At 45.6% G+C, this 26,959-nt stretch overlaps 2 long non-coding RNA genes across 3 annotated transcripts in view; both read left to right on the top strand.

Moving 5' to 3' along the window:
• The first annotated feature begins 1,761 nt into the window (after nt 1-1,761).
• On the top strand, nt 1,762-7,645 carry LOC122224468. The gene is made up of 3 exons (XR_006204813.1): nt 1,762-1,892; nt 5,775-5,842; nt 6,009-7,645. It is a non-coding gene; the product is annotated as an uncharacterized LOC122224468 (long non-coding RNA).
• A 6,310-nt stretch (nt 7,646-13,955) lies between these two features.
• The window catches only part of LOC122224465, a 56,227-nt gene continuing 43,223 nt past the window's right edge, over nt 13,956-26,959 (top strand). For both annotated transcript variants that reach the window (XR_006204810.1, XR_006204809.1), the window contains exon 1: nt 13,956-14,699. This is a non-coding gene — a long non-coding RNA (uncharacterized LOC122224465). The remainder of the gene's footprint in view (nt 14,700-26,959) is intronic.

The raw sequence follows: 26,959 nt of genomic DNA, 5'->3' as shown, positions 1-26,959 counted from the left end.
CCTTGCAGAACTTGTAAGTTCTGGGAGTTTTGTGTAGATTCCTTGATATTTTGTATGTAGACTATCATGGAATCTTCAGATCTGGGCAATTTTATTTCTTCCTTTCCAATCTGATGTGCTTTATTTCCTTTTTTTTGCCTCATTGCTCTGGACAGATCTTCCTGTATTTTGTCAGACAACAGTGATAAGATTCTTCATTGTATGAGGAAAGCATTCATCCTTTATTGTTAACTGTAATGGTAGCTAGAGATTTTTTTGTAGATATCTTTTACTAAGTTGAGGAAGTTCCCCTCCTTTCAGAAAGTTTTTTTAAAATCATGAATGGCTATTGAATTTTTTTCAAAAATTTTTTTTTGCATTTATTGATAAGATTATGCAACTTTTCTCTTTTAGCCTGTTAATGTTGTGATTCACATTGATTTAATTTTGAATATTTAACCAGCCTTGCATTCCTGGAATAAAGCCCACTTGTGCATAGTATATAATTCTTTCTATATATCGCTGAATTCTGCTTGCTAACATTTTGTTAAAATTTTTTGGACAAATTCTAATGAAGGTTAATTGGTCTGTACTTTTCTCTTTTTTTGGAACTGTCTTTGTCTGGTTTTGTTATTAGGGTAATACTAGCTTCATAAAGTGAATCAAGAAGTTTTCCCTTTATCTTTTATTTTGTACATGAGATTGCATAGAAATCTGTGTTCATTCTCCTTTAAGCATTTGGAAGAATTCTTCAATGAAATTATCTGGGTCTAGAGTTGTTGGGTTTTTTTTTTTTTTTTTTTTTTTTTGGAGAGTTTTAAAATTACTAAGTCAATTTCCTTAATAGTCATCGGGCTATTCAAATTGTCTACTTCATATGGGATAAGTTATGGTAGTCTGTGTTTTTGAGGTATTACCCTTTTGATGTGTACAGGTTCTGACCGGCATTCCATTTCATTCCTGACACTGGTATTTTGTGTCTCCTCCCTTTTTTCTCCTTCTCAGTCTTGCAGGATGTTTGTCAATTTGATTGATCTTTTCAAAGAACCACCTTTTTGTTTCATGAACTTTCTCTATTGCTTTTCTATTTTTAACTTCATTGATTTCTGCTCTTATCTTCATTCCTTCCTTCCTTCTTTCTTTGGGTTTATGTTGTCCTTGACTGTACGACATCACTGTAAATCAGCATCTCAAAAGATAGGGACCACCTGACTTATGATTGGGTAACTGGAAGCCCGGGAAAACTGAAAAATATACACACCCCAATCCACTTCTCTCCCCTTGGGTAGAAACTGAGAAAGATAAAACCCTTCAGGTAAAAAATTAAGAGTTCTAGACAATAAACTCAAAACATTGGCAAATTTCTGCATAAAAGGAGTTGTCTTTAAGAGTCACTCGGGGGTGCCTGGGTGGCTCAGTTGGTTGAGCATCCAACTTCAGCTCAGGTCATGATCTCGCGGTCCATGAGTTTGAGCCCCGCGTCAGGCTCTGTGCTGACACCTGGGAGCCTGGAGCCTGCTTTGGATCCCATGTCTCTCTCTCTCTCTGCCCTTTCCCCGTTCACATTCTGTCTCCCTCTTTCCCTCTCTGAAACATAAATACACATCAAAAAATTTTTTTGTAAGAGGCATGCAGTTGGCCCTGCCCTGAGCTCATTCTTTATTCTGTTAGGGCCCCAGAAAGCACAATTTGAAAACAAAGAATGAAGGAAAGAAACCAATATGGCTCCACGTAATAACGTGACATAGTCATTCCATTGTGACATGCTCGCTGTGAGAGAGGTTCTGCGACATGCAGGCTGTGCATGTGTTCTCCTTTAGCGTCAGCAGGATGGTACCATCAGAGGAAGAAGAGCTTCAACTCAGTCAACCAACTCTTCTGAGCATCTAGCATGAGCAGGACACTGCGGCAAGGTTCGCGTATGGTACAAAAAAAAAAGAGTTTTAAAAGTCAAGAGGGGGTGCTTATCTTTAGCGAGGCATTAGAATCCTAGGCACTAAAATGGTGAGTCCAGCTCCAAAATCATAGTCCCATGGTCTGTAATCCACCAGCGTATAAAATACCCCAATCCTGGCAGATAACTGAGGCAGGTGGAACACACCAGTGCTTCTGGATCCTGTGAGGAGTGGGCCCAGGGAGTACCAAATCAGGACTATGAGAAACTGCTGGTGAATATCTGTCACCTGCTTAGGAAATGGCTGAGGATGAAGTGTGGCTGTCATTGCCTTTCTTTTACTGTTATTGTTCAGCATGCTCCTCCAGAGCTAGTGAGGAGGAGAAAAGGCACAACATCCCGACAACATTTGTTAACACTTGGAGAGCTAGATGCAGCTCCCCGGGGACTTGCAGGTGCTTCGCTATGCTCTCTTCCCACACTAGATGTCATCTCGGATGGGCCTGGATCCCCCAGCTGGCTTGCAAAAGTCTCGCGACACTGGGGGCACATTTCATGGCATTCCCCTCAGAAAACTCTAAAGCCAGTATACACACTGGAGAACCGTCCTTCATTTTGCACTTGTGCTGTCCTTATTCCACAAAAGAGAGACCTGAAAATGTCAGCGGTTGAATATAGAACGGGGTTCTTAAACATGGGTTTAAAAATGCATAATGGCAAATTTAAGTTCACAATTAAGGAAGGTCCAGGATTCTGCACTTAGTAGCAATTAGATCTTCCAGACTCTTTATTTTGAAGTGCATCACCTTGTAAGGACTGTAAGAAAGATGTCCCCTGAGCCGGGGGCATGAAGATATACATCCCCAGGGAATTCACAGAAAACACTGAGGAGGGTGTTTAACTGTCTAGAGTCTGTGGGAAAGGTAAGGTTTTGCACATTTCAGTAAAATCCCAGAGCTAAATAATAGCTACCACTGAGTACTTACCCTGTACCGGCACCGGCATTAAAAAAGACCTCAGTCCAATAGGTATTAGTATCATCCCCATTCTCATGATTGTAACGTCGAGGGCTGGAAAGGCTGGGTAACATGCCTAGTGTCAATTAGCTAGTACATGTTTACGCCCAAATGAAGCCCCAATATATTTGATCTCACTGCATCTTCTGACTAGTGCTTCATAGTCAAATAAATAAAAGAGCAAGGAATCCAATTACCGATTTTTTCTATAAGTTGTTACTTGTGGTGCCATATCTGTGCCCCAGCTGTGCCTGAGAACATTAAAAGCGGACCACTCTTGGGGCACCTGGGTGGCTCAGTCGGTTGAGCGACCGACTTCAGCTCAGGGCCCGATCTCACGGTTCGTGAGTTCGAGCCCCGCATCGGGCTCTGTGCTGACAGCTCAGAGCCTGGAGCCTACTTCGGATTCTGTGTCTCCCTCTCTCTCTCCCCCTCCCCTACTCATGCTCTGTCTCTCTCTATCTCAGATATAAATAAACACTTAAAAAAATGTTTAACAAAGAAAAAAAAAAGTGGACCACTCTTTCAGACCAACAGTGGTACAAATCTACAATAAATTTTATTTCTACCTACTCTACCCCATACATTAAAATTTTTCCAGGGGTCACCTGGTTAGCTCAGTTGGCCGACTCTTGATCTGACTTAGGACATGATTTCATGGTTCTTGAGTTCAAGCTCCGCATCCAGCTCTGTGTTGATGGTATGGAACCTGCTTGGAATTCTCTCTCTCTCCCTCTCTCTCTGCCCCTCTCCTGCTCGTGCTCTCTCTCAAAAATAAATAAATACACATTAAAAAAAAAAAAAACTTTTCCAAAGCACAAAGCCTCTTTCAAAATGTCCCTTAAATTAGGCGGGTTTCCTCTTCCTGAGCATCAGCTGTGGTATTCTCCTTCACGCACAGTATCAATTGCCATGGTGAACTGCATTCTAGAAGCCCACGGGCCTCCTTCTGACATACAGTCTGAAGGTCAATAGTAGCCTTGGGCTACGTCACAATACCGACATCATTCACCTCACTCATCTCATCATTTTATCCTCTCACATATCATCACAAGAAGAAAGGTAAGGGCAGAACAATAGGATATTTTGAGAGAGAGAGAGAGAGAGAGAGAGAGAGAGAGAGAAAGCACATTCCTAAATAACTTTTACCAGCATGTATTATTATACCTGTTCTATTTTATTATTTCTTATTGTTGTTAATCTCTTTCTGTGCCTAACTAATAAATTAAACTTTACCCTAGGAACGTATGTATAGGAAAAATCATAACGTATATAGGGTTCAGTGCTATCTGGTTTCAGGCACCCAGTGGGGGTCTTGGAATGTATCCCCCACAGATAAGGGGGGCCCACGGTACTTAGAACTAAAATATTCGTGTCTGTTGGGGAGTACAACCTCAATTCTTAACTGAATGAGATCAAAAGAGATACCGGAGTGGCTTTGTTCTTTTGCTGTTTTCTAGTTAGTGACACGCCAGCCTTCGGGGCTCATGAGTTAAATTGGAGAATGTTCTCCCACTGCCTCAGGAACTTGTTTTCTGTCATCTATAAGAATCTTAGGGACTTTACTTGTACGGACAAACTTCTTTCATCGATGGCATGAATATCGACAGAAAAATGTATAAACAGACCGGGACGTACTCTGATTTAGAAGGTAGAACAGAATAAAACAAAGTGAATATAAAATTACCTCTGGTAGTTAGTACTATAGTCTTTGAAATGGATTGGGGGCATCTCTGGGGAGAGTGAATTAATAACAATCCCTATTTATGGTAGTGCATAATAAGTAAGAATAATTAAGAAAATGAATATGCTGCATGGAGTTCCCCCCCCCCTTTTTTTTTCCAGTGGACCCACAACACTGGGTGATTCAGCTCCTGTTGGAGCTGGATTCTTTTCCCAGGATCAACTGTGGGCCTCCCTGATGACACTTTAATAGAACAAGTGGGCACAGAGTGACAGTTGATGATGGGAAGCTCAGGCACAAAGTAGAGCTACCATCGCCTGGGGCTAGGCAAAAATTATACTGTTTAAAAATTCAGAGTCCAATAGCTGATATGTTGTCCACAAAAGGAGGAAAGGCAGAAAGTTTCCACTAAGAGGGGTAAGTTATAAATGCCAGGAAGTCATGAAGTGTGTATTTTTGATTGAGGCAAAAAGAGCCGATATAGAAAAGGAAACAGACTGAGGACAGATGACTTCCTGAAACTCTCACACATTGTGCCATGGAAACAAATGTGGTTCTGGGGACTCACACCTGCCTGGGGGCCGAGAGGCCTTTGAGAAGGTGACTTTGTCTTTGCAGACCTCAGCCTCCTCACCTTGACAGTGACATCCTCTGATGTCCATGGCGTTGAAAGAGGCTCCTTGGAGAAGCTCCTCTCTACAAAATCACCTGTGCCAAGGAAAGAATTCTTGGGGAAAATGGAGCTGACTTGCTGTTCGCTCTAACAAATGGCTTTAAAATGCATCCAGAGAAAGATGGAAAGAGGAAATGCCACTGTGGCAATAACAGGTCTTCATGACGTTCTTCCCCTGATAATTTACTCTAAGTGAAGGGAGAAACCAGGACACAGAACTTTTGTTACAGATGGAAAGAGGAAAATGGAAGCCGGTCATTTTGTTCTAATTCCTGTGCATTAAAGAAAAAAAAAAGAAAGAAAGAAAAGAAAAAAACATCTCCTTCATGGTTTCCATAGCTACCCCACCCCACCAGTTTTCATTTGCAGCCAGCCTAACGCAGAGGTCAGGGACTCGTGGCATCACAGCTTTCTCGCCCTCCCCATAGCGTCACATGCCCTGGGTGACACTGATCAACACCCCCGGATGTCACCCGAGGAGGGCAAAGCAAATTCAAACTGCTAAACAATTACCCTTTTCCTTTTTAGCTCTGAAATTCTTACCGAAAAGTGGCTCGAGAACGTCCTTCAAGCTAAATGCAGACTAGAGCACTGAGGTAAACAATGATTGTCTGTAACAAAGTAAAAACATAGATTTAAATATTGCCAACAAATATGTTTCATAGCCACAGTTTGAGGCACAATTTAAGATAATATGTGTTTTAATATTGCAATACAACAATGAAAAAATACTCCGAGTGACAAAATCAATTTTTCTCCTAGGGTTCCCTCCCTGAGTAACCAGGAACATATTCTCTGGTGTTCTCCTGGGCTTTTCACACCTTCTCTGATATTACTCCGCAAGACTGTTTTCTGTCCCATTGTCATTCCAAGTGTCGATAGAGTCCACAGTCTCCATGTTCCCAAGCAGAGTAGGTCCAGACAGGGATGTCAACCACCTTTCCGGAACGTTGGGAAATGCTGGATCTTGGGGCCTTGGGGCCCTGAATAAAACCTCAGGGTCTGTGCCTGGTTCCTAGCAAGCTCCCACACGACTCACCCTCCCATAGTGAGAAAGCTGTGGAATGAGGGTCCTCAGCCCAAGACGGCTCCTTGCTTCCAGTCCAGGGCAAGAAAATCCACCTGAGCACGCTCCCAGTTCTTCGATGAGAAGCTCCTCCTCTGCCCTCCTCCCCGCTGAGACGTGCAAGAGCAGATGATCTTCCAGGAGCCACATAAGTCTAGACGTACATTTAGAGGTTTCCTGATTAAGGATGGTTTTCTGATCAAAGACCGAACACACACGCTCATCTTCCTTCCGAAGGTCCACTGGAGAGATATAAGGAAGAAACACCAAAAGTTGCAGCTCCAATGGCGAAGTGAATGGAAGGCAGCCTCAGTAGGAGAGTCATTTGAACAGAAGTCTGAAGGATGTGAAGTCAATGGGGAGTGTGAAATGGACAGAGGAAGCCATAATTTGCATTGTTCACAAAGGGGCATCTAGACAGTCTGCCCCATAAGCCAAGCAAGGACCTCCTGCACATTTGAAGGCACCCGCCAACAGGGGCGAGGTGGGGTGTGTGGGCCCAAAAGAAAGAATGAACATTCAGGGAGAAGAACGGAGGTTTCAAATGAAAAAGAAACTATAATAACTACTCATGGTATAGGAAGGTCTCCTGGAAGAGGGTTGGAGCAGGTCTTGCGTGAGCCAGTCTGAAATCTCTCCGTTCTACAGGCACACAAAATAACTCAATCTGACGTTGAGTCAATTAACAAGTATTGATTATCCATCTTTTGTGTGTTAAGCTCATCCTGGGCATTGATGGTAGCCTATTTTATTTTTAATGGCATGTGATCAATTATATTCGTGGCACTAATCACTTTCATCTGTCCCTTGGCTCTTTTACTGAGTGCAGTCTGCCCAACGGGGAGTGGGAATTATAGGAACAGAAGACCTCCTTCTCCCACACAGACATTGGAAACAGTCCCTGCAAGTGAAATGATGGAAAACGGTAGAACTAAGTACCACCTGACCTACTCCGTGATGCTTCAGAGCTTGCGAAAGCACTTCTTTATCTCACGTTGTCCTATAACTCTGTAAAACAGGATATTTTTCCAATTGTGCTTTCCCTCCAAACCAGTGTTGAACCTACTGGGAAATGTAAAGATCGGATGATGTGATGCCTGCAAAGAGCTCCACGAGCCTGCGGTACCAGTGCCTGGTAAGAGGCGGCGGCTACAATGAGGCTTGGGACACAGAAAAAAGGAAAGTGGGGCAAAGTTTGCCTTTTCTTGCCATTACTCCCCCCTCCCCATGCTTGCATGACTTCCTCTTTCTCTCTGTACCCCAATGTGTCTAGATTTTTACCCCCGGGTGCCCAAAGTCCCTTAGGTGCCCCCCACCCAGGCTTTAACCTCTGCTCCTACCTCCCATTCAAAATACATCAGTCTTACATCTTTTCTCTTACTTTTCTCCCCCCCCCCCCCCCCCCCCCCCCCCGCCCAGACTATTTGGTATTTCTGCTCTTAGCTTTGCAATCCCTTTGTGAAGGCAAGGGCTAGACTTGACCATCCCGGCCAAAGCAGACTGAATCCTTTTTACACAAGTCATAATAAAATTTAATCCGGGGCTAATGGCATAGACACCCTTTCAAATGGGTTGGAGGAAAGGAAACAAAGTTCAGAGATAAGGAGCTTCTTTTAACGGTGACAGTGGTTGATCCTGGATCCCGAAGGTTTGTTTCAGAATCACAGAAGAATCTTCAACATAGGACATTTCTGTCTTTTTGCAAATGGAAAGTCGCAATTATTCGGGTATTCGGGAAAGGTCGGGGTCTCTTGGCATTGGAGATTGTACCGCCCAGGCAGGTGGGTGCCTGCTCTGTGGGCCCAAATAGCTTGCCACAGGATTAGCTGAATGGAAGAAGATTCAGACTTTCCTCAGAAACACGTGTTGAGGGTTGGGGGAAGAAAAGGGCTTTCCCTAGAGATTTAGCCACTGACCTGTGGAATAAATTTCAACTTTCTTCAGAACTTTTTTTTTATGTTTATTTATTTTTGAGAGTGAGAGAGAGAGAGAGAGGGAGCATGAGCAGGGGAGGGGCAGAGAGAGAGAGGGAGACACAGAATCTGAAGCAGGTTCCAGGCTCTGAGCTGTCAGCACAGAGCCCGACGCAGCCCTCGATCCCGCGTCACGCATCGCCAGATCATGACCTGAGTCGAAGTCGGAAGCCCAACTGACTGAGCCACCCAGGCGCCCCAAATTCAACTTTCTTCAAATAGAGGAAGCAGCTTTAAGTCTTTTCCACAACAAACTCCACCTCTGAGCCTGGCACCACATCAAATTTCCTAGACGGAATATATAATTTTTACAACTACGTGGTAGAAACTTGGGTGAATATACGGTAGAGACCTGATTCCCATATGAACACTGCTTGGTGTATAATGTAGGGTGGGTGCTGTTGCTGAGTGATGGAAATGGTGAATCTGAGTGAGTGTGTGTGTGTGTGTGTGTGTGTGTGCGTGCATCCATCTGCAATGGAAAGGAGAGTGAGACAGTGGAATATTTACCTACAAAATTTGGCTTCAAACCCCCCCCCCCCCCCGCATTCTATTTTGTTGTATATTATTACAACCATTTTCAGCCAAATAGGGCTTGTCTCACTTGGATTTTACAGGAAATAAACCCAGCATCCCGTAGTGGTAGGTGGTTGTGGAGGGATACTGTGATAGGAATTAACCATCTGCTGAATGGCTAAGCAAGGATCGTTACTGCCCAGATTCTAAGTCAGAGCTTCCTGTGGGGTCAGATGATTTCAGAAGAATTTTTATGGTGAGAATTAACTCTGAATGGCCCATCTGCCCACATTCCCTGGTCCAAATGAGAGCTGCCTCAGCCACACTGATCAACTACCTCTGAGGTGAAGGGATCCTCCTAGGTTACTGGCACCAACTGGATGTGGACCCTGAGTGCATCACAGTTAGTTTTTTTTTCTTTTTTTTTAACATTTATTTACTTTTGAGACAGAGAGAGACAGAGCATGAACGGGGGAGGGTCACAGAGAGGGAGACACAGAATCTGAAACAGGCTCCAGGCTCCGAGCTGTCAGCACAGAGCCCGACGCGGGGCTCGAACTCACGGACCGCGAGATCATGACCTGAGCCGAAGTCGGCCGCTCAACCGACTGAGCCACCCAGGCGCCCCCACAGTTACTGTTTTTATCTCCGGTGAGCTATGGTCTGCCTGTGACTATATATTAATAAAAGGAAGAGACAAAATGATTCTGTGCAGATGATCTAATTTTCCCTGAGAAAATCTAAAAGAATTAATTAAAAGGTTAGAACACAGTAGCTGAATACATTAAAATCAACATGCAAGATTGTGATGAGGAAAATAGGACAGACCTGGCGTAACCAGGATGAAGTCTAATGGAGGGATACCATGAGCCATTGCCCGGGGACAGCCTGTCCTCTGAGCTCCCTGATAAACGCTCTTGGTTCAGGGAAGAATCCATAAGCAGTTAAATTCTTTCCTTTGATAACCCTCAGCAGCCTATTCGGGACAGACTGTCCAGACAGACTCCTTTGCTAGACATGAGCTAATCAGTTTACTAGGAAATGTAAATAAGATTCCCTCTCCTCTTTCTCCTATAAATTCTGAAATTTTTGCCTTCCTTCCAAGACAATAGTCGATCTATTGTTCTTGCTCTTATGAGTAAATTTGCATGCTTACAGCAAACTATTATGCCATATCAATAATCACTTGGAAAATACAATTTTAAAAGAGGAATTGCAGTGGAAAAAGCAATCAATCGAAATTTAAACCTGCTATCAATTTTAACGAAAGAGGATATCTTTTTTTTTTTTTTTAACGTTTTTTATTTTTGAGACAGAGAGAGACAGAGCATGAACGGGGGAGGGTCAGAGAGAGAGGGAGACACAGAATGTGAAACAGGCTCCAGGTTCTGAGCTGTTGGCACAAAGCCCGACGCGGGGCTCGAACTCACGGACCACGAGATCGTGACCTGAGCCAAAGTCGGACGCTTAACCGACCAAGCCACCCAGGCGCCCCAAGGATATCTTTTTTTAAAGGTGTACATGGCGGCTATGTTTTCATTGCTATGTAATAAGCAAACTACCCCAACTTGATGACTCAAAACAGTGCCATTTTATTTGTTCGTCATTCTGTGGGTTGGTTGGGACTCGGCTGGGTGGCTCTTCTGTTGTCTCACTTGGGGTTCTTCATGCCGTTTCAGTCAGATGGTAAATGGGGCCAAAACATTCAAGATGGCTACACTCACGTGTCTGGAAACATGGAGTTTCCATGTTTCACCAATTCATGGGATTGGTGAGGACAGCTAGAAGGCTGGAACCTCTCTATCTGTCTTTCTTTCTCTTCATGTGGCTTTCTCTGTGTGGCTTGCTTGGGCTTCTTTACATGATGGAAAGGCTCCCATGTGCAAAAGCTTGCCAGTCTTCTGCTTACATCATACTTACTACTCTCTCAGTGGATGAAGTCTGTGTGGGTGGGGTCTATACAAGAGTATAAATATGGGAGGAATGGCCAAAGTATAGGTCTACCACAATGGCTCTCTGCTCAGCCTCCAGGGGCATTGGTCAGCGCTGTAATTGCTAGTTTCTTCCCAGACTCTAAGTGCCATGGGTTACAGTCTTGTTTAAATATATTCAGAGCCTAGCATAGTACCTGGTCAGTGATAAACACCCATCGGTTGAATGAATGAAGGGATGAACACGTAGAGTAACATACTCCAGTCCTTGCTGGGAGAACTAAAGATGAAGACATGAAACCAGCTCGTGGTCTCTAATGTCTCTAGTTTCTACCCTGCATCCTTCCTGTGCCCGCTGTGAGGTGGCAAAACATACAGAAAGGAGTGCCTTCCGCTAAGGTCTGTCTTGCTTTTGTCACAGCTTTACAAATCTCTGCGTCGTATCTCTCGTCAGTGCTTTCAGCAGACAATCGAATCCTGCAAACTATGGCATCCCGAGCTTAGCAATTTTTCAAAAGACCAGTTGAAAAATGAATGCTAACACCGGCCCAGAATGAGGCTGGCCGGGGCCACCAGGCACACGGCAGCAGACGCAACGCGATGACTAGGGAAGGATGAGGTGTTTCTCACAAGACGGGGTGGTACTCGGAAGCCCGTTGCGCCTGGCCCAGGGAATTCTCTTTGAATATATTATTCAATCCTTTTGAAAGGTTGCTTTAGTTGAAAGGATGAACCAGTCTCAGGAACCTAGATTTGGGTGTCAGCAATGAGATTGCCTTATTTGCCCTCGTGATACGGGCTGGCGTTTTCCTTGTCACGGCCTGTGAAGTGAGAGGGGAGGCCGGCTCGGGAGCTTTCCCCCTGCGCTCCTGTCTGGGTACCAGGGAGGCGTCCAGGGGGTTGAGGGGCCAACCTGACTTCAAGCAGGCCTCCTCTGCTTTCATCTCTCTCCTGTGTACGAACATGTTCTTTCCGCTTAATACTTTGTTTGAACAAAAGGTCCTGCTACTCAAATCCATCGTTTTTTAAAAAATTCCTCTCATCTCTGGAATTCTGTGGCCCTTCTCAAAATCCACAGACTACTTTGAATAATCAGTTATATAATTTCCTGTTGCTTTTCTTTCAGGGAAAGAGAAAAAAATAGGGAAAGAAACCACATTAGAAAAGCAGCCCCCGGCTTTTGATGTTGTTTTGTGTTTATTATGACATCTATAGCAAGGGCTAGGTGGGTGCTGACCCAGCTTCTGGTCTCCAGGACGGAAAAGCAGTTTGCAAACGTCCCTTTACAAGCCCTATAACAGGGCTTGTACTTTCCAAATAGTTACTTTCCAAATTATCACCAGTTTCAGAGCCTTTGGAATCCGAAGACTACGCTATTTGTGTTTTGTATTCTCACATAGTCTCTCCTTCCCAATATTTTGGTTATGTAGGCTTATTAAATAGAAGATTTTGTGGTGTCTGAAGGGCCATCTTTCAAAGCATGTCTCATTTTCTGATTGTCAGGATTCCCTCCTGGCCGTCGTGTGCAGAAATGCTTTCATTTATTCAATCAATTGAAATCAATTGAATTGAATTCAATCAATTGTCACAGTATCTATGTGACAGATACTGATCTCAGCACTGGGGATGCAGCTGTGAATGAGAGTCCCTGCCCTCATGAAGTTTACAACCTGCATGCATGAATAGGAGAGGGAGACAACAAGGAAATAAATCACGTACTTTCAGATATGAAGAAAAAAAAAAAAACCCAGTAAGGGAAAGATCATTGGCATGATATGGTTGTAGAGTAATCAGGGAGGACTCTCTGAAGAGGTGTTCTTTAGTTGAAAGATAAAAAATGAGTTCAAAGAGCTGGGGACATGGAAGGGGACTTGGTGGGGGCGGAATGTTCCAGAAAGGGGAAGCAACGAATCCAAAGCCTGGAATAGAAATGGAGCTTTATATTTTTGAAGGACAGAAAGAAGGCCAGAACAACTGGAGATTACTGAAGGAGGGACAGAATGGTAGGAAAAAGGTTGGAGGGAGGCCAGATCATGTAGGGCCTTGAAAGACATGAAAAGGAGTTTGGATTTTATTTCAAGTACAACGCAATTGACAGCCGGGGTGTGAAATGAGCCGATACCCATTTTTAAAAGCTCACTTTGGTTGCTGAGTGATGAATGACTCTCTCTATGTCAATGCCCTATTTTATCTTTTTTACAGCATACATCATAATCTTTAAAAATTTTTTTTTAATGTTTATGTATTTTTGAGAGAGAGAAAGAGTGTGAGTGGGGGAGGGGCAGGGAGAGAAGGAGACACAGAATCTGAAGCAGGCTCCAGGCTCTGAGCTGTCAGCACAGAGCCCGACGCGGGGCTTGAACTCACGAACCATGAGATCATGACCTGAGCCGACGTCGAATGCTAGACCGACTGAGCCACCCAGGCGCCCCGCATACATCACAATCTTAAATTAACTCGCCTGCTTATGTGTTTACTTGTTTAGCGTCCGTCTCCTCTACCTGTACACTAATAAAATGTAAAGCCCAACTGTGATTAGTTTCCCTCTTTTGTTCACTGCTAAACAGCCCAGTGTCTAAAATAGTGCCTGGCACATAGTAGGTGCTAACACTTGCTTGTTGAATGAAAGAGTGACTAGATAACTAAACCTGAGAGGAGCGTTTGTGGTATACGGGTGGGTGATAAAGTAGGAAACGATGTTATTTTGTGACCCTTTCCTAGTTGTACCTGGGGCAATGATTCCCTGAACACCCCTCACCACTCCTGCATCATATACAGGTGCAGTAGGATCACAGCGGATCTTAAGTCTATTCCCGGGGTGCAGGGACATACGTGTGTGTCTTCTCACAACACTTGAACTATGATGAAACATGGAGAGAGCAGACACTGGAAACAGGACAGGTGTGGCGTCCAATTTCTCCTCTGGCTCTTGCCAGCTGTAGGGTTTTGAGTCAATTGCTCTAAAGTCACCACCACCCTGACCTCATGACTCTGTCACGAGTGTTTTCTATGAGGCAGTTACCCTGTTCTGTGCTTAGTAACCACACGAACCGGAAACTTACTCAGACAAGTGCCACTTCCCAATGGGAGGAAGGGGCTTGGGTGGGGACGGAGAAGTTGTAAGGCAGTTAGAGGTGGGGGGCAGCCGCCGGGTGGGGCAGTTATGTCAGCACGACTAAAATTGGGTCCCAGCTGCATCACACCTGCTGCCTTCAACCACCGCACCAGGTCCACCGGGGCATCCTGGAAAGGGTGAACCGGGGCCACAGAACCTGTGGGTTCTGCTTCTTGAAAAACCAAAGCTGGGGATCCTCGGGATACCAAACACGCATCGTGATAACAGATACTCGCTGTGCCAGGTGCGGTTCTAAGCATTGCTTGTAGCGACTCACTTGGTTGGTCCTCATAAGGATCCCCCTTTACTGTGCAGCTGAGGGAACTCAATTACAGGGGTCAAGTAACTCACCCAATGGCCCAGAGCTGGGATTTGAACCAGACCATCCTGGCTCCAGAGCCTTACTCTGAGCCACCCTGCTCTCTTCAGACCCCCGGGGAACGAGAGGTGGACTGACAGGTTGGGAAGATGGAAAGTCTGTAACCCGTGTCTGTGGTCTCCAATGGTATTAGCACCCCCCTCCCCTTAACATCTCCAGGACCCACTGCAGGGCCAGGCTCCTGGACAAGCACACCAGAGACGCTTGTCTGTAGAGTATTTGCTACGTCCCAGGCCAGCCGCTGCAGAACGGTCCCAGTGTGCCACACCCCGCATTTGCATCTAGGTGGGCAGAAAAGCACACGGTTTGCAACGGCTGGTGTCTGTCGCTGTCTGCCACCTCCTCCGCACGGCAGGGGGGCGCCTTCTTCATGACACCTGTGCTGCCATCACAAACAGCTTTTAGTCTGTTGCTGTCTTCTTTCACCTCCCATCTGACTCGGATTACCCCGCACACAGAGTGCCCCGCACACGGTAGGTGCTCAGTAAATAGAAAATGCCAGGGGCGCCTGGGTGGCTCAGTCGGTTGAGCGGCCGACTTCGGCTCAGGTCACGATCTCGCGGTCCGTGAGTTCGAGCCCCGCGTGGGGCTCTGTGCTGACAGCTCAGAGCCTGGAGCCTGTTTCAGATTCTGTGTCCCCCTCTCTCTCTGCCCCTCCCCCGTTCATGCTCTGTCTCTCCCTGTCTCAAAAATAAATAAAAAAAGAAAGAAAAGAAAATGCCAGAAGAAGAGAATTTCGGACCACAGTGCAGAACCGTTCGGGACGCGGCGCTCCTGCCCCCTGCAAGCCCGGGAGGTGCGCCCTGTGAAGGGCTGACGTTCTCTCTTAAAGAGAACCCCCTTAAAGTGCGATGGCAAATTTAAACATTAGAGCATGAGGAATATTTTTATTACTACCCCTTGCCAAATGGAACTCGATATAAAAATTGATAGGAAGCAAAAGGAATGAATAAAAATAGAAAAGAAATCACCGAGCTTTGAAAGGAAGTACATAAGATGAAAATGGAATTAAATCTACCTTGACTAGAGGAGATTACATAAAAATGAAGAAATCGACAGTAAATTAACAGGTAGCACATCTACACTGTCTTGAGGGAATAACAGGAGATATTTTTATTATCTCCATGCAGAAGTTCGGTTGATTCCCCCCCCCCCCGCCCCCCCCACTGGCTCCTGAAATGAGAGGTTTCGTTTTATATAGAAACAAGTGGTGTGCTTTGCCCAACTGCCGGGGAGTCTGAGATGTGTTTCTGTCTCAACCTCCCTGGATTTTCTTGGATGAAATTTTGTGTGAAGCTGACAGCAACTGCCTAGGGGTTGGAGTGTGTGTGCACATGTGTACGTGTGGGCGTGTGTGTTGTTTGGGGTTGCGGGAGAGGAAACATTTCAGAGTTGAAACCCTCAGAAGTCTGATATGGCAGCTGCAGAACCTAATGAGGAAGCGGAAGACCGGGTCCCTTCTCAGAAGCTTACAATAGCTTCTGTCGGGTAAGTCGCCTCATCTCTGGGTCTCAGTTTCACTAATTATAAAATGAAGATGCTAATTGCTACTTTCCCCATCTCATTTACGAAGATCAAATGAGATAATGGACGTGAAAGTACTTGGAAGAGTCGAAATACGAGGCTAATGCAAGGAATTGTTTTATAATTTCATCTCAGTAATAAAATTATTGTAAGTGCAATTTCTAAGACAGCAAAGGTTTATTTTGAAAAAGCAGAGGAATAGAAGTACATAGTAATCGCTTATATTTATAAATTACCCTGTAATTTGAAAACGCCACAATCCGCATTCACCTACCAGGTTCACCCAATAGTCCTGTGAGATAAGCAGCTCTTTGGACAGATGGAGAGAGGCAGAGTAAATTGCACCAAGTGCCCCGGCTCTTGAGCGGTGGAACCAGCCCTAGATACTCACATGCTGCTCAATGAACAGCATCATGTGAGATACTCTCACAGCTGATCCAATAGCTGCCATCTTGAAGTCGTTGCCATTCTTCCTATGTGTGCGAATAACATTTTTGGATTAATAAAGACACAAAAGAGTGGATGGTTCCATGCTTTCCTTCCAGAGCTTTCTTCTGGACACCTCTCTCTCTCTGTTTTTGTTTTTGTTTTTTTTTTTTTTTGACATTTGGTGACATTTTTCAATAAATATGTACCATACCGGAGCCCAAGATGGCTGCGTGGTGAAGAGGTCATTGCCTTGGTCTTCAGGAGACTTCTGATCTAGAGGGGAGGAAGGACATATAAACGGGCTGGTGCACCAGGTGACAGATGTTACAACGAGGCAAGATGACTTCTGGGTGCCTGCCCCGATTCTGTGCGGGCCATAGGGGGCCTCCAGAGACAAGTGGTGCCTTGGATGAGACTTGAGGAAGGGCAGTAGCCGGGCAGGTCAAGGAGGAAAAAGCGTCAGGCAGAGGCAGTTTCAAAAGCCTGCAAGGAGAAGCAGGATATTTGGGAGACAAAGTATTTGAGAAAGGCTGAGTGTAAAGTGTGGGTTTACGGGAAGGAAAGGGGGGGGGGCTGCTGGTGAGAGGTGAAGCTGAGACACAAGCCGGGGTGTTGAGATCTCCATCAGTTTGGTTAGGAGAGTGACAGACTATTCCAGAAGTGTGCAGAGAATGGTATGGACAGGATTCAGTGAGCAAACAAGGAGATAAGAACAAACAAAACAAGAAAGGATAAGGGCCTGAACTAGAGTGAAGGCATGGAATGGAGGACATTTGAGAGAGATTGAACCTGTTGGAGAAAGAACGAGAAGTCTTTCAAGGACTTCTCTTGAAAGAGAAGTCAAGGATGACACCCAGGCCTGCAATCAACACATGCGGACGGTTCATGTATTTGAAGACATCTCAGCGATGGATTGGCTTTTTCACGAAATGTTATGATTGCCTGGAGCTACAACCCCCCAGAGGCCACTTTATTTTACTTCCGTCCAAACTACTGAGCAAAACATACGAGTGGGAGCGTGATTGCCTCTGCCTTCCCTCTTTTCCTCCTAGGGAGACAAATCCACTGCTCTCTCTCCTTTCCCATCTACCCTTTTCTCCTCCCTGACGTCCCCCCCAGTTCTTAAGCTGCAGGAATTTAAGCCAACCCGTCATGGACTACTTCTATTTATATTTGGAAGAGGATATTCACACACAAAAAAAATCTGAAGAGAAACGAAAACGTGTGCATGCAAAGACTGGTCGTGAATGTTCATGGAGCTGTATTATTCAGATCTTGAGACAGTGCAAATGTCCATCGACAGGTGAGCAGAGAAGTAAAACATGGCGTATCTGTGCCATAAAAAGGACTGAACCCCTGAAACATCCACGACATGGATAAACCTCAGAAACAGTCCGCTAAGGGACAGAGGCGAGGTGCAAATGACCACATATGATATGATTCTATCTACATAAAACGTCCAGAAAAGGCAAATCTATAGAGACAGAAAGTAGGTTAGTGGTTGCCTGGGGATGGGGGTGGGGATAGATTGCAAATGAGGGATCTTTTTGAGGGTGCTGGGAATATTCTAATGCTGGAATGTAGTGATGGGTGCACAACTCTTAATTTACTTTTTAAAAAAATCAGTAAATGTCAATTATTCTTAAATAAAGCTGTGAAAAAAACACTGGCTGGGGAGGGGGTGACTCAAGGAAATGAATGATAGTGTACATGTGCACTTGAAAGGGCCAGCTGTTGGAGAGGAGGTCTGGGTCTTAAATTAGATTTTCTCACAGGTGTGAAGGTGGCAGAAAGCCAGAGTCTAGGCCAGCTAAGGAGTGCTTCAAGGAGCAGTTAGTCTCTCAGGGTGTGACAAACTCTGCTCCCATACCTGAAGGACCGCGGAACAGACGGTTTGTCCTAACATGGGCAGCGATCAGTGGATGTCCGTGAAAGGATAGTCAGGCAGGCTGAGGGACTGGGCTGTGCAACCTCAAGGTGCCTCATTCTGGACTGGACTCCAGAGGAGTTTTTAGACTTTGGGGATGGCTACCGTCAAGGACAAGGGCACAACCCTGCCCCCAGGTTTCCAAAACCAGACTAGCTGAAGAAGAGGGAGAAAACAGGCCATAAGCATTGGAGCATCGGGGGAGGACGGGACTCAGAAAGACCAGCAGAACAGGTGTTCAGAGTCAGGGCGTTTGAAGATCCACACGAGTCACAGGGCCGTAGTGGAGGGCTGTGGTCTGTCCACCATCAGGTGAACGCCAATGATCAGAACTGGGACGCAAGGGCCTAGGCGGACAGCGGTGACCACACTGAGCTCAGACTGAGGCTAGTGAGCACATTTAATACCCCTGCTTCAGGTCAGGGACAGGTTAGGGACTCCAAATGCTCACTTTTTCCACCCCTACATGGAATTCAAAATACAACAATACTGAACCTGATCATAAGTGTGTGGAGGTCTGACGAAATTCTGATTTTCCTTATGATGACCACATCAGTACTTTTTAAGAAAAAAATCAGCATTGTTTGTGACCATTCTCCAGTTTCTGGCTTCTTCCTACTCTGTTTTCTTCATCCTCTTCATTACATTTCATCACTTTCTTTTTAAAAAAAAAATTGTTTTAATGTTTATTTTTGAAACAGAGAGAGACACAGAGTGTGAGTGGGGGAGGGACGGAGAGAGAGGGAGACACAGAATCCGAAACAGGCTCCAGGCTCCGAGCTGTCAGCACAGAGCCCGACGCGGGGCTCGACCCCACGGACCGCGAGATCGTGACCTGAGCCGAAGTCGGACGCTTCACCGACTGAGCCACCCAGGCGCCCCTCACTTCATCACTTTCTAATATACTATATAATGTGTTTATCTGTTTTGTTTGTTGTCTGTCACTAAAATTTAATGGTATAAACTCACTGCTGTGCTTCTAGAGCCGAGAACAGTGCCTGGTGAAGTAGTACTCCTTAAGTACTTGCTGAGTGAATGAATCAAACATAAAACTCCCCATTTTTTTCTCCTCTGCCTTGCAGATGCTTTGAGAATAGCTTAGGTTACAAGTTGGGTAACTTGGCACTGCCTCAGGTCACAATATGTCCTGAGAACTGATAGCCGGGCCCTTCTGAGCCCGGAGTGAAAGATCTAGTGAGTGCTGGCAGAGGGTGGAGTGGAGAGGGGCTGCAGAGGCCAGGAAGTACTGATGGTGGGATCTCAGTACCTGAGGCAGGCTGGTGGGGGGCTATTTATGGGGGGTGTTGTCCTGGCCTTTTCAAATGGCACCAGCAGGGGTTCCATTGTTGTCACTGGCAACCCAGACAGGTTCCCACCTTTGGCAGACGAGCCTAGGGATGTCAGCAGGAGCTGTCTGCAAGCAGGGCAGTGAACATCTGGCCAGAGTTCCTCTGGGTTCCATCCTTCCCATTTTAGACAATCAGGAAAAAAAAAAAAAAAAAGGAAGGTAGACATATGGTAAGACACAGTTGCTCTGCTAGGGTCTTTAAAGAAAGAGGACAGTCTGATTCAGTGGGAGTCTCAGGATAATTTTGACAGGCTCAGCAGAGCACTGGCTTCTGTTACATGCGTCACGTTACCTACCCCAGACGGTCCCTACCCAAGTTTTTGTTACATTGCTCACATTTCAGATGTTCTAATAAGTCTCTGAAGTTTAGCAGTGATTGATTCCTATTTTTTTTTCTTTTAGTCGAATTAAGAACATGAGTGATTTTGTATTATGGGAGGAAAGGTTCATTTGTTGGCGAACGAGGATGCATTTTTGGAATCTCTTTGGGCACCAAGGATGAAGTCATATATCTTCAGTAAGCAGACGCTTTGACATTTGACGAACATCTTTGGTTCAGAAGTAATTGTTTAATCTTCTCCAAATGTCTCGATAACATTTTTGTTGAAGTAAACTTTTTATTGAAGTATATCTCTGCTCGTTCAGAGAGGAACACAAATGCAAAGAATTTTCCTGAAGTGAACACATTCGTGTTACAGTGTCTGGACCAAGAAACAAAAAGACCAGCTCACTGAAAGCCCCCTGGAAATTCCTTCCAGTCACCATCCCCCTCTGTCCCCCCCGCCCCCCATCATGGATCACTACCATGATGGTAGTTTGCCTGCTTGAGAATTGCTACAGGAATACAGGCATACAGTATGCATTCTTTTGTACCTGGACTCTTGCTCAACAATTTATTTGTAAAGACAAAGTTCTGGACCTGATAGTGAGGGAGGTAGAGGAGAAGAAAGGGCAGACAGTCTGGTCTAAAGGCTGGTAGACCTGGGATCAGGCAGACGGTGGCCTCGGGCAGAAACAAACAATGAAAGGAGAACCCAGATTTGCATCAACGCTATCCCCATTCTACTCCTCCGATGCCACGAACTCCTCCAGTGCCATTTTGATTATATTTGAAGGGACACCTGAGAGGACTCCCTGAAGGAGTGATTACAAGTGTGGACAGGAAAGGGGAGACATCAAGGATGATCCTTTAGGTCCCACTTGAAAACCGGGTTGCTGCTAATTACTGAGCTGGGGAAGACTGCGGGAGACACAAATCTGGGGGGAATGTTAATCAGCTGTCTTGTTTTGGCTAAGACAGGTTTTGAGATACTTCTTAAAATCTAAGTGGGTCTGGAGCTGGGTGGGAGCGGGAGGAGCAAAGTTTGAGTTGCAAATTTAGGGATCATCAGAATGAGGATGATTTTTAACTCTATGGGCGGTCAGGGGGCAGTGTTGATATCACCTGGGGAGAGACAGAAGAATGGAGTGAACAGCAACATGGTGCCTCAGGATGAAATCCTGTTTCTGTTCTTTCCCATCAGCCTTCTCCGTATACTGTGCTTGCCTTGCAAAGTGCATCCACTCAATCCCCAGGCCCAAAACCTCCCCTTGACCTCCTGCCCCTTCAGTTCCTCTCCTCCCCCACCCCTTCCTATGTTTGGTATCACACAAGTCCAAACAAATGAGGAAGAGGAAATTTTCTTGAGAAAGGGGGAGGGTGGGAGGGGAGGGAGGAGGGTGGTAGGTCTGGCTATTGGAAAACTTTTTTTGACTAGAAGGAGGAAGAAAGCCTTAGTACACATACCAACTCATACTGGCGTCCATACTAATATTTTTATATTATATTAACCATGTTTTTATTATGGTGATTCATATGCACGAGTTGTTCCCAGAATTTTCTTAAAAGTTGTTCCTCCCTGTGTTCCAAGACAGTTCTACTATGGTGTAAACCAAATAGTTTAACAAAATATATTTATTGGATAAATTTTCTCCTTGCCAAAAGGACTAAATTGCTTATTTATATATTTATTCCAATACTTACCAGTTCAACTGTAGTAAGGTAAATATTTCCTGGGTCAATGTGTACATGTGCGTGTGTGTGTGTGTGTGTGTGTGTGTGTGTAACTTAAGGAATCATAAGTAGACTCCTACATTGTGTAAGCAGTGGTATTTGGGAATAGAAAAAGAATCCTTTCAGATTAGACTTCCTCTTCATTGTTTAAGTGTTGGCATCCATTGCTGGTTGAGTACTTATTTTTCAACCAGGGATAGGACGCTGGAATGAGGCCCTGGCAATCTCTGGTGACTAAACCCAAGAACAATATGTGCCTTCCCCCTCAGATATTTTTGGGGATTAATTCACTTACATGCAACCTCTAACGGATGTAGCACTTGGGGGGAAAACAGAACCCTTCTTCATGCCTGGATTTCTCTTCTTCTCATAATTAAACCATAAAGAAAATAAAAGATGAGATGAAATATGCATCCTTGCCTTAAGAAGACACAGAAATGCTGAGGAAATGGCACAATGGGGGGATTGACAGACTCCCTGGGAGTCTGCACCTTGGCCAGCCGCCAGTCTGCTGCTTCTCTGACTACCACCTGCCTCCCTCCTCTTTGAGTCTCCACGCGAAGCCCTGACTTGAGTCCCTGGGCTCTTTGTCATCTCTGCCCTGATGGTTATTTCTCTTTCTCTTGTATAACTAGTATTTTCACATTTCCTCAGGACAGACTGAGAAATAAGATCACATTAAAAAAAGAAATTCTATATTGTGCTAGCAAAATCAGAGATTGACAAGTTGATGAGGGCCCAAGCAAGTTGATTCGTAAAAATGAAGTCATGGACAGTACCTTCCTTTCAGAGAATACACATGCATGTTTTGTTTTCTTTTTTAACATTTTTTTAACACTAATTTATTATCGAGAGACAGAGAGCATGAGCAGAGAAGGGGCAGAGAGAGAGAGAGAGACACAGAATCTGAAGCGGGCTCCAGGCTGAGCTGTCAGCACAGACCCCGACGTGGGGCTCAAACCCACGAACCACGAGATCATGACCTGAGCTGAAGTCGGACGCTCAACCGACTAAGTCACCCAGGCGCCCCAATGCATGCATGTTTTTAACCTTTGAGACTCTGTGGGGACCCAAAGACATAGGATAGGTGGATATAAGATAAGTTTACTCACAGATGGGGACCAAGTGATGCTCCACAGAATGAGAGGTCTAATGAGCTCTAGGAGTCACATACCCTAAAATATGTCTCCCACTTGCTCTATGACTAAAATTTCTACTTGAGAACAATATTGGTAGATGCCTTACACTTGATCAGTGTTGTGAATCCTCCTGTTGTGAATATATTGTGAAGCTTTGCATTTGTACACACCTGTCTGGTTCATTGCTGCTTATGAAGGGCCTTCCTTATGTGGCCCTCACTGAGCTAAAGAATGGTGTCCCCTGTCTTCCCTGGTTCTCAGAACCACCCTAGAAAGGGGGCACGGTTTAACCGATGCCCATTTCACAGATCAGGCAACTGAGGTTCAGAAAGAACTTGTCTAAGTCAGGCCTCTTCCATGTGGTGGGGCCAGGAGTTCTGACTCATGCCTCTGGACCCTCCTTGCCTTCTAACCCAGCCGGGAGCTGGCAGTTTTAGCCATTTGTTGAGGACACGGATGTATGGTTGCCAGGGAGCCCTGACTTGTTCATCAGACTAGCTTTATTAGAGGACCACACCCTCAGAAGGTGGGAGAGGCTGGATGGGAAATAGAAGGGCAATCATGGCAGGCAGGGAAGGAGGAGGAACGGAAGGCCAAATTCACGTCCTGGATCACCACGATGTACCCAGGACCTCCCTGCACATAGATGAGAGTGAGGAGGAAAGAAAAATGGTATACTTTTGCTGGAATAGGCATCCTTCTTTCAGTCAAGGTGACAGGCATTGTACAGGGGTCCTCTTAGACCTGGGGAAACCCACAGCCCTTCAGCCTTCTGTGGTTTCAGTCCTCAGTCTGCCTAGAACAGCGGCTGACCTCCTTCACTGTTGCTGGGGAGCACCGTCCGCCGGGGTGTGGGTGTGTAAGGACAGCCCAAAGGAGGAGCCGCACATCAGCAAAGACCCCAGCAGAGGGACCCGTCACCGGCTCAGCTCTGGTCTGATCTTAACTGATCCACAGCTACCTCTCTGTCAGACCCTCAAATGTGGGAGGAGGGGGCCCCCGCGTCCCCTTTGCCCATCCTTCTCTCTCCTTTGGGGCTCCAGTGTCCGTTATCTCTGATGCTGGCCCCTGTGAATCTGCCCACAGCACCTTTGCACTACAGAGCAGAGAATAGCTTTGCGCTATGTCCTGTTCAAAGGTCCATTTTCTCCCTTTCTTTTTCCTTTTTTCCTTTTCTTTTCCTCTCTTTCTTTCTTTCTTTCTTTCTTTCTTTCTTCCTTCTTTCTTTCTCCCTCCCTCCCTCCCTCTCTCCCTCTTTCTCTTTCTTTCCTGCACATTTTCTCCATTATAAGATCCACTACTATGTAAGCCACATGGAAGAACCCTTGCTTTCTCACACAGACCATCGCTTCCATATACTCTGGTAGGTAATAAAATTTGAATCTCCAAATAAGGGATTTCCCATAACTGCTGCATTTCTAAAGGTTTCTCTTTGTTGTGGATTTTGTGGTATCTATTGCAATGTGTGCTAGGGAGTGGTTTTGTTGCCTGGGTCACACGTAGATCCGTCTGCGTGATCAAAGGCTTCCTCACATTTACTGCGTGTGTGTGATGATCTGCCCTATGGTTACCGGCGTTGCCATCCTCTTCAAGAAATAAGCTATTGCTCTGCCATCCAGTCCCTCGTGTTGAGGGTGTGGCTTGTAAGTGACCATTTCCCGCATTCATGCTTTTAAATGGATTCTCTGTCCTGAGATTTCTCTGATTTCCAATAAGGTACAGGTTCTGCCTAAAGGGTTTTCCACAGTGATTACATTTAAAGGGCGTCTCCCCAGCTTTTGTTTTTTGATGTTGAGTAAGGACTGAGTTCGTGTACAAACTTTCCGGCACTCGTGACACACAGAGGTGTGTATTTTCACATGCATTGTACGATGGGATTTTTCCGGCATGAGTTTCCACAGTCACTGCGTAAGTAAGATTTCTTCACTTTTCCAAATTTTGAAATAGCAGTGTTATTCGCAATCGCCAAAAGGTGGAAACAACCTTAATGCGCATTGATGGATGAATGGATGAGCAAAATGTGGTATGTACCTCAGCCCTAAAAAGGAAGGAAATTCTGACACGTGCTACAACGGGGTCGAACCTTGAAGATATCATGTTAAGCTAAATGAGCCACACACCAAAGGACAAATACTGTATGATTCCACTAACGTGAGCTTCCTACCACAGTCAAACTCGTAGAGACAGAAAGAGGAATGGTGGTTGGCAGGGGCTGGAAGGTGGGAGGAATGGGGAGTTATTGTTCAACGGGAACAGAAGTTCAGCCTGGGATGATTAAAAAGTTCCGGAGATGGATAGTCACAACAATTGTACACCAAGGTGAATATACTTAATGCCACTGAGCTGTACGCTTGAAAATGGTGGGGGCGCCTGGGAGGCTCAGCCGGTTAAGCGTCCGCCTTCCTCTCAGGTCATGATCGCACAGTTCGTGAGTTCGAGCCCCACGTCGGGTTCTGTGCTGAGGCTCAGAGCCCGGAGCCCACTTCGGATTCTGTGTCTCCCTCTCTCTCTCTGTCCCTCCCTGCTCACACTCTGCCTCTCTCTCAAAAATAAATAAACATTAAAGAAATTTTTTTTTAAATGGTTAAGGTGGTAAATTTTATTATATGTAGTTTACCACAATTTAAACAAAGAGTACAAGAGCTTTATAGGATCCTTCTTTCAAAATGCTGGGATTTTTCTCTAATATCGTTTGTTTTATAGACTCTTTCTCTGGTGGGGTTTTCCTTCTCTTCCCCCTCTGCCGTCTTTTAGAGCAGCCCCTGTCTTCAAGGGATCCTCCAGAGGGCCATACACATCACCTCTGCACACATTCTGAAGCCGACAACCCCTTGGTCTCAGTGTCGTCGGCCCACTCAGCAGACAGAAAATGCTAGCTTTGTCAGTCTTAGGGACTCTCAGTTCCCTCAGTCAGTCTTAGGAACTCCCTCTTAGCTCTGTGAGAAAACAGAACTCTGGGTTCTTGCAATTTAGAAATCACAGCTTCTCTGAAAGGTGAAGAGGCCGGGGAATCTCGGGTTTTGCTATTCTCCAGCCTCTCAAGATACAACCTTTCCTCTCACATCCTCAAACTTTAAGGGATCCCCACACAATTCATGTTCACTGCAGTGGCCAGGTCCCAGAATTCCCAGAACAAGAGCCTGCTGTAGCCTGGCAGAGCGAATGGTGGCTATTACTGGAAATCCTGGACTTTCCCCGAAGCCTGGGGGATCAGGTGCAGCAATTTACCTGAGTCCTAAAATAATCTGCGGGCTCTGGGACTGGAGTGAGCCCGGGGGCCCTGCAAAGCTCCCCTCCGTGCCATTTGCACTTTGAGAAGGGATCAAGTTCTAACGGAGGCATTTCAAGCTGGAACCAGCAGGTGGGGTTGTATTTCTTCTGGTAGCAGCGCCACTGAATTTTACCTATTGCCACCTGCACGTTGGTGCCTCCTCCAGAAGTCACAGATGCTAACTAAGCCAGAGCTAGTCATGAGACTTGAGTCTGAGCCCCTGGTCTGTCCCTAACTATCAGGCCTCGGGGGTGTCATTTAACCTCGTGGATCTGCTGGGGCTACACGCTGTCCACCTGCCTAATGGGGCTGCTGGGAAGATAAAGAGCTATTTCAGGAAAAATGGGGAAATCTGTAGAGCTAAGCTTTATAGGGGTGTGCATGCAAATCGGGAGCTTTTTGTAATGCTGCCCATATTGTATCTGAATCATTTAGCTCTTATAGCTGGGCCACATACTGGCTGGTCAGATTTACGGGAAAATGTAGCTAGGCATGGCTGGAGATGGAAAATAGAATGGGAAGCCTAGGGCACAGTGTGTCCTTTGGGTCAGATTAATGGAGATAATTTCATAATGTGTTTCGGTGACTTCTTAGGACAACACGAAAACAACATCAATGGCTCTGCACCTTGGTTCCGGGCAGATATACAGGGGCCAGGAAAGCGGTTGGGGGAAAATGGTCTCACAAAGGTCCAGCCAGGGCGCTGCTGGTCTTCTCCCTAGAGATGGCCCTGGTGGGCCAAATGCCTGGCTGTAAAACCCCGTGTGGGAACAGGATGAAGAACTAATGAGAGGGGGAGTCAACAGCACCCTGTGTTACTTTCCCATTGCTGCTGTAACAAATTACAGCAAATTCCGTGACTTACAACAACATAAATTTGTCCTCTTATAGTTCTGGAGGTCAGAAGTCCTAAGCTGGTTTCACTGGGCCAAAGTCAAGGCATGAGGGGAGAATCTGGAGGCGCCGAGGGGAGAATCTGTTTCCTTGCCCGTCCAGTTTGTGGTGGCCCCCTGGATTCCTTGGCCTGTGGCTCCTTCCTTCA

The sequence above is a fragment of the Panthera leo genome, chromosome B4 (genome assembly GCF_018350215.1).
Source record: "Panthera leo isolate Ple1 chromosome B4, P.leo_Ple1_pat1.1, whole genome shotgun sequence".
In the NCBI taxonomy this organism is placed as follows: domain Eukaryota; kingdom Metazoa; phylum Chordata; class Mammalia; order Carnivora; family Felidae; genus Panthera; species Panthera leo.
Note: the sequence above shows the minus strand (reverse complement) of the source record. Positions and strands in the feature narration are given on the sequence as shown.